Source organism: Oncorhynchus keta, chromosome 26 (genome assembly GCF_023373465.1).
Source record: "Oncorhynchus keta strain PuntledgeMale-10-30-2019 chromosome 26, Oket_V2, whole genome shotgun sequence".
NCBI classification, from domain to species: domain Eukaryota; kingdom Metazoa; phylum Chordata; class Actinopteri; order Salmoniformes; family Salmonidae; genus Oncorhynchus; species Oncorhynchus keta.
The window spans coordinates 14,807,615-14,815,149 of record NC_068446.1 but is presented as its reverse complement, the minus strand read 5'-3'; positions in this window follow the sequence as shown (position 1 = coordinate 14,815,149).

Sequence of the window (7,535 nt, the reverse complement as noted above, 5' to 3'; positions counted from 1 at the left end):
AGATAATAACAGAGTAGCAGTAGCGTAAGGCAAGAGGGGGGTAGTGCAAAAAGTCTGGGTAGCCATTTGATTAGATGTTCAGAAGTCTTATTGCTTGGGGGTAGAAGCTGTTTAGTAGAAGCCTCTTGGACCTAGACTTGGCGCTCCAGTACCGCTTGCTGTGCGGTAGCAGAGCGAACAGTCTATGACTAGGGTGGATGGAATATTTGACAACTTTTAGGGACTTCCTCTGACACCGCCTGGTATGGCAGGAAGCTTGGCCCGTACACACTACCATCTATAGTGCCTTGTGGCCGGAAGCCGAGCAGTTGCCATACCAGGCAGTGATGCAACCTGTCAGGATGCTCTCAATGGTGCAGCTGTAGAACGTTTTGAGGATCTCAGGACCCATGCTGGTCAGGTCTCCGACCTCCTCCCTATAGGCTGTCTCGTCATTGTCGGTGATCAGGCATACCACTGTTGTGTCATCGTCAAATTTAATGATGGTGTTGGAGTCGTGCCTCGCCGTGCAGTCATGAGTGGACAGGGAGTACAGGAGGGGGAATGAGCACACACCCCTGAGTGGCCCCCGTGTTGAGGATCAGTGCAGCGGATGTGTTGTTAACTACCCTTACCACATGGGGTTGGCCCATCAGGAAGTCCAGGATCCAGTTGCAGAGGGAGGTGTTTAGTCCCATGGTCCTTAACTTAGTTATGAGCTTTGAGGGCACTATGGTGTTGAACGCTGAGTTGTAGTCAATGAATAGCATTCTCACATAGGGTTCCTTTTGGCCAGGTGTGAAAGGGCAGTGTGGAGTGCAATAGAGATTGGAGTATGCAAATTAGAGTATGCAAATTGGTGTGGGTCTAGGGTTTCTGGGATAATGGTGTTGATGGGAGCCATGACCATCCTTTCAAAGCACTCCATGGCTACAGACGTGAGTGCTACGGGTCGGTAGTCAATTAGGCAGGTTACCTTAGTGTTCTTGGGCACAGGGACTATGGTGGTCTGCTTGAAACATGTTGGTATTACAGACTCAGACAGGGAGATGTTGAAAATGATGGTCAGTTGGTCAGCGCATGCTCGGACTACACGTCCTGGTAATCCGACTGGCCCTGCGGCCTTGTGCATGTTGACCTGTTTAAAGGTCTTACTCACATCGGCTGCGGAGTGCGCGATCACACTGGAACAGCTGATGCTCTCATGCATGTTTCAGTGTTACTTGCCTTGAAGCGAGCATAGAAGTAATTTAGCTCCTTTCGTAGGCTTGTGTCACTGGGCATCTCTCGGCTGTGCTTCCCTGTGTAATCTGTAATAGTTTGCAAGCTCTGCCACATCCGACGAGTGTCGGGACCGGTGTAGTACGATTTGATCATAGTCTTGTATTGACGCTTTGTCTGTTTGATGGTTCGTCTGAGGGCATAGCAGGATTTCTTATAAGCTTCCGGGTTAGAGTCTTGCTCCTTGAAAATGGCAGCTCTACCCTTTAGCTCAGTGTGGATGTTGCCTGTAATCCATGGCTTCTGGTTGGGGTATGTACTGTATGTACAGTCACTGTGGGGACAATGTTATCGATGCACTTATTGATGAAGCAAGTGACTGATGTGGTGTACTCCTCAATGCCATCATATTACTTCCTTTTGTCCCCTTTCAACAGAAGTACATGTTATTATGTACCATTGTACCATTAGCTAGAACTAGCCAAAAGTTGGCTAATGTTAGCTAGCTAGCTCACTAACTTTAGCTATTATTTTACCTCAATCAGACTAGACCTGAATCAAACAATGAAACCAGCAGCCAAACAATTGAAGATTGATTATTCAAATGTTTTTTCAGTGCAATGTGAGTCTTTATTAGTCAGTATGCCAATGTAACATTATCTGTCTGTTTCCCGAGCTAATTACCTATTTTTGACACTGACACAGTGTAAGCATATATACAGGCTTCACTGTCATGGTGCACAGTCAGTACACAACACTATGCTCATCATGTCTTAGCAGGATGGTGACAGATGTATTTGCAGGGTCAGACAGCCAGTCTACAGAGCTCAGGTGAATTTTGCAGTATATTATAAAAATATGGGGCGGCAGGGTAGCCTAGCGTTAGACTAGTAACCGGAAGGTTGCAAGTTCAAATCCCCGAGCTGACAAGGTACAAATCTGTCGTGCTGCTCCTGAACAGGAAGTTAACCCACTGTACCTAGGGCGTCATTGAAAATAAGAATTTGTTCTTAACTGACTTGCCTAGCTAAATAAAGGTCAAATATAAAAAAATATTTAAAAAATTTGTGAATGGATACAAAGTTCCATCTTGAGTTGATGGGTAGGCTACAGTCTTGGATCTGGGAATAATGGTAATTTACATTTACATTTAAGTCATTTAGCAGACGCTCTTATCCAGAGCGACTTACAAATTGGTGCATTCACCTTATGACATCCAGTGGAACAGCCACTTTACAATAGTGCATCTAAATCTTTTAAGGGGGGGGGGGGTGAGAAGGATTACTTTATCCTATCCTAGGTATTCCTTAAAGAGGTGGGGTTTCAGGTGTCTCCGGAAGGTGGTGATTGACTCCGCTGTCCTGGCGTCGTGAGGGAGTTTGTTCCACCATTGGGGGCCAGAGCAGCGAACAGTTTTGACTGGGCTGAGCGGGAACTGTACTTCCTCAGTGGTAGGGAGGCGAGCAGGCCAGAGGTGGATGAACGCAGTGCCCTTGTTTGGGTGTAGGGCCTGATCAGAGCCTGGAGGTACTGAGGTGCCGTTCCCCTCACAGCTCCGTAGGCAAGCACCATGGTCTTGTAGCGGATGCGAGCTTCAACTGGAAGCCAGTGGAGAGAGCGGAGGAGCGGGGTGACGTGAGAGAACTTGGGAAGGTTGAACACCAGACGGGCTGCGGCGTTCTGGATGAGTTGTAGGGGTTTAATGGCACAGGCAGGGAGCCCAGCCAACAGCGAGTTGCAGTAATCCAGACGGGAGATGACAAGTGCCTGGATTAGGACCTGCGCCGCTTCCTGTGTGAGGCAGGGTCGTACTCTGCGGATGTTGTAGAGCATGAACCTACAGGAACGGGCCACCGCCTTGATGTTAGTTGAGAACGACAGGGTGTTGTCCAGGATCACGCCAAGGTTCTTAGCGCTCTGGGAGGAGGACACAATGGAGTTGTCAACTGTGATGGCGAGATCATGGAACGGGCAGTCCTTCCCGGGAGGAAGAGCAGCTCCGTCTTGCCGAGGTTCAGCTTGAGGTGGTGATCCGTCATCCACACTGATATGTCTGCCAGACATGCAGAGATGCGATTCGCCACCTGGTCATCAGAAGGGGGAAAGGAGAAGATTAATTGTGTGTCGTCTGCATAGCAATGATAGGAGAGACCATGTGAGGTTATGACAGAGCCAAGTGACTTGGTGTATAGCGAGAATAGGAGAGGGCCTAGAACAGAGCCCTGGGGGACACCAGTGGTGAGAGCGCGTGGTGAGGAGACAGATTCTCGCCACGCCACCTGGTAGGAGCAACCTGTCAGGTAGGACGCAATCCAAGCGTGGGCCGCGCCGGAGATGCCCAACTCGGAGAGGGTGGAGAGGAGGATCTGATGGTTCACAGTATCGAAGGCAGCCGATAGGTCTAGAAGGATGAGAGCAGAGGAGAGAGAGTTAGCTTTAGCAGTGCGGAGCGCCTCCGTGATACAGAGAAGAGCAGTCTCAGTTGAATGACTAGTCTTGAAACCTGACTGACTTGCATCAAGAAGGTCATTCTGAGAGAGATAGCGGGAGAGCTGGCCAAGGACGGCACGTTCAAGAGTTTTGGAGAGAAAAGAAAGAAGGGATACTGGTCTGTAGTTGTTGACATCGGAGGGATCGAGTGTAGGTTTTTTCAGAAGGGGTGCAACTCTCGCTCTCTTGAAGACGGAAGGGACGTAGCCAGCGGTCAGGGATGAGTTGATGAGCGAGGTGAGGTAAGGGAGAAGGTCTCCGGAAATGGTCTGGAGAAGAGAGGAGGGGATAGGGTCAAGCGGGCAGGTTGTTGGGCGGCCGGCCGTCACAAGACGCAAGATTTCATCTGGAGGGAGAGGGGAGAAAGAGGTCAGAGCACAGGGTAGGGCAGTGTGAGCAGAACCAGCGGTGTCGTTTGACTTAGCAAACGAGGATCGGATGTCGTCGACCTTCTTTTCAAAATGGTTGACGAAGTCATCTGCAGAGAGGGAAGAGGGGGGGAGGATTCAGGAGGGAGGAGAAGGTGGCAAAGAGCTTTCTAGGGTTAGAGGCAGATGCTTGGAATTTAGAGTGGTAGAAAGTGGCTTTAGCAGCAGAGACAGAGGAGGAAAATGTAGAGAGGAGGGAGTGAAAGGATGCCAGGTCCGCAGGGAGGCGAGTTTTCCTCCATTTCCGCTCGGCTGCCCGGAGCCCTGTTCTGTGAGCTCGCAATGAGTCGTCGAGCCACGGAGCGGGAGGGGAGGACCGAGCCGGCCTGGAGGATAGGGGACATAGAGAGTCAAAGGATGCAGAAAGGGAGGAGAGGAGGGTTGAGGAGGCAGAATCAGGAGATAGGTTGGAGAAGGTTTGAGCAGAGGGAAGAGATGATAGGATGGAAGAGGAGAGAGTAGCGGGAGAGAGAGAGCGAAGGTTGGGACGGCGCGATACCATCCGAGTAGGGGCAGTGTGGGAAGTGTTGGATGAGAGCGAGAGGGAAAAGGATACAAGGTAGTGGTCGGAGACTTGGAGGGGAGTTGCAATGAGGTTAGTGGAAGAACAGCATCTAGTAAAGATGAGGTCGAGCGTATTGCCTGCCTTGTGAGTAGGGGGGAAGGTGAGAGGGTGAGGTCAAAAGAGGAGAGGAGTGGAAAGAAGGAGGCAGAGAGGAATGAGTCAAAGGTAGACGTGGGGAGGTTAAAGTCGCCCAGAACTGTGAGAGGTGAGCCGTCCTCAGGAAAGGAGCTTATCAAGGCATCAAGCTCATTGATGAACTCTCCGAGGGGACCTGGAGGGCGATAAATGATAAGGATGTTAAGCTTGAAAGGGCAGGTAACTGTGACAGCATGAAATTCAAAGGAGGCGATAGACAGATGGGTAAGGGGAGAAAGAGAGAATGACCACTTGGGAGAGATGAGGATCCCGGTGCCACCACCCCGCTGACCAGAAGCTCTCGGGGTGTGCGAGAACACGTGGGCGGACGAAGAGAGAGCAGTAGGAGTAGCAGTGTTATCTGTGGTGATCCATGTTTCCGTCAGTGCCAAGAAGTCGAGGGACTGGAGGGAGGCATAGGCTGAGATGAACTCTGCCTTGTTGGCCGCAGATCGGCAGTTCCAGAGGCTACCGGAGACCTGGAACTCCACATGGGTCGTGCGCGCTGGGACCACCAGATTAGGGTGGCCGCGGCCACGCGGTGTGGAGCGTTTGTATGGTCTGTGCAGAGAGGAGAGAACAGGGATAGACAGACACATAGTTGACAGGCTACAGAAGAGGCTACGCTAATGCAAGGAGATTGGAATGACAAGTGGACTACACGTCTCGAATGTTCAGAAAGTTAAGCTTACGTAGCAAGAATCTTATTGACTAAAATGATTAAAATGATACAGTACTGCTGAAGTAGGCTAGCTGGCAGTGGCTGCGTTGTTGACTTTGTAGGCTAGCTGGCAGTGGCTGCGTTGTTGACACTACACTAATCAAGTCGTTCCGTTGAGTGTAATAGTTTCTACAGTGCTGCTATTCGGGGCTAGCTGGCTAGCTAGCAGTGTTGATTACGTTACGTTGCGTTAAAAGAACGACAATAGCTGGCTAGCTAACCTAGAAAATCGCTCTAGACTACACAATTATCTTTGATACACAGACGGCTATGTAGCTAGCTATGTAGCTAGCTACGATCAAACAAATCAAACCGTTGTGCTGTAATGAAATGAAATGAAAATGTGATACTACCTGTGGAGCGAAGCGGAATGCGACCGGGTTGTTGAGTGCGGAAGTTCTATTCAGTAGATGTTGGCTAGCTGTTGGCTAGCTAGCAGTGTCTCCTACGTTAAGGACGACAAATAGCTGGCTAGCTAACCTCGGTAAATTAGGATAATCACTCTAAGACTACACGCTCTAAACTACACAATTATCTTGGATACGAAGACAGCAAAGACAACTATGTAGCTAGCTAACACTACACTAATCAAGTCGTTCAGTTGAGTGTAATAGTTTCTACAGTGCTGCTATTCCGTAGACGGTGGACGTTTGCTAGCTGGCTAGCTGCTGGGCAGATAGCAGTGTAGACTACGTTAGGACGACGAAATACGAAGTTGCAATAGAAGTGCTGACTGTTTCACTTTGTTGTCCTCTTTCTTTTCCTTTTTCTTCTGTCCTTCTTTTGTCATTATTTTGTCTTCCTTTCTTCTGTTAACTAGATATTTCAATTATTGAACCAATGTTTCTATTCATGGATTATATAATGTATAATGTACACCAACGTAATTCTTTGTCATGCCTCATCTAAGAAGGATCAGATGGTGACAGGTCTCATCGGGGTCAGGAAGCCAGGGAAGACCTGTCTATGACTGCGCAGAGGTGAACTTTTGCAGATACAACACTTTATTCTCTCTGTGCAGCAAACACTGGACAAGCAAGGCACTTCAAAGATTGAAATTATTTTAAGGCAGACTGACAAATCTGAAAAAAAGTTGATTTCCAAACTGTATCCCTATGACGCAAAACATGTAACGACAAAAAATGTGAGGAAGATCGGGGCGATGCTATTGATGATGATGATTGGATACAGATAAGTTAGAATGCCCATTTATGTTCATAACATTTCAGACATAAATTACTGCATTTTAAGATCATTCATAGAATGTACTATATTCCAGTGGAACTCAACATCATGCACTCAGAAATGTAATTATTCTGCTGGAGATGTAAAACACAAAAGGGGACATATTTCTATATGTTATGGTCTTGTGAAGGCTGGCTGAATTATGGCAGAGTATGTTATTTTATCTCAGCAGGTCTACAGATTCTCCCTTCTCCCTGTTTTTGTTTGCTTGTAAATGTGGACACTGGAGTCTGTTATCAGAAGAAACTATGTCACCTAGCATTTATAGTGGCTAAGAAATGCATTGCTATTAATTGGAAGGTTGGATATCCTCCCACAATGGATGGAAGAAATGTCAAGTTATGTATCACTAGATTTGATTTATTACAAGATTAAGGGTATACTGTGCAACTTTCATAAGATCTGGATGCCTTCTGGAATACTGTACGACAAAAGGAGTCTGTATTGAAAACAGGCCCATGTCAGGGGAGATACCTATTTAGGCAATCCCTAGCTGCTGGGCTAATCAGTCCTGGCCCTGGGGGTCTGTCGTACTGTTGGTTGTCACTACAGCCTTGGCCTAACACACCCAAAACAAATAATGAATGTTTCACTAAGATCCTAAAGCTGAGTGGGGTGTTTTGGGTTGGGGTGCTGCAGGGCCATGGACCCCTAGGGGCAGGACGGGGTGACCCAGATTTATTGTTACAAAAAGAGCTCTACAGAACTATTAGGCCTATGATATGAATTATATGAAGGGCGTACTGTTTCT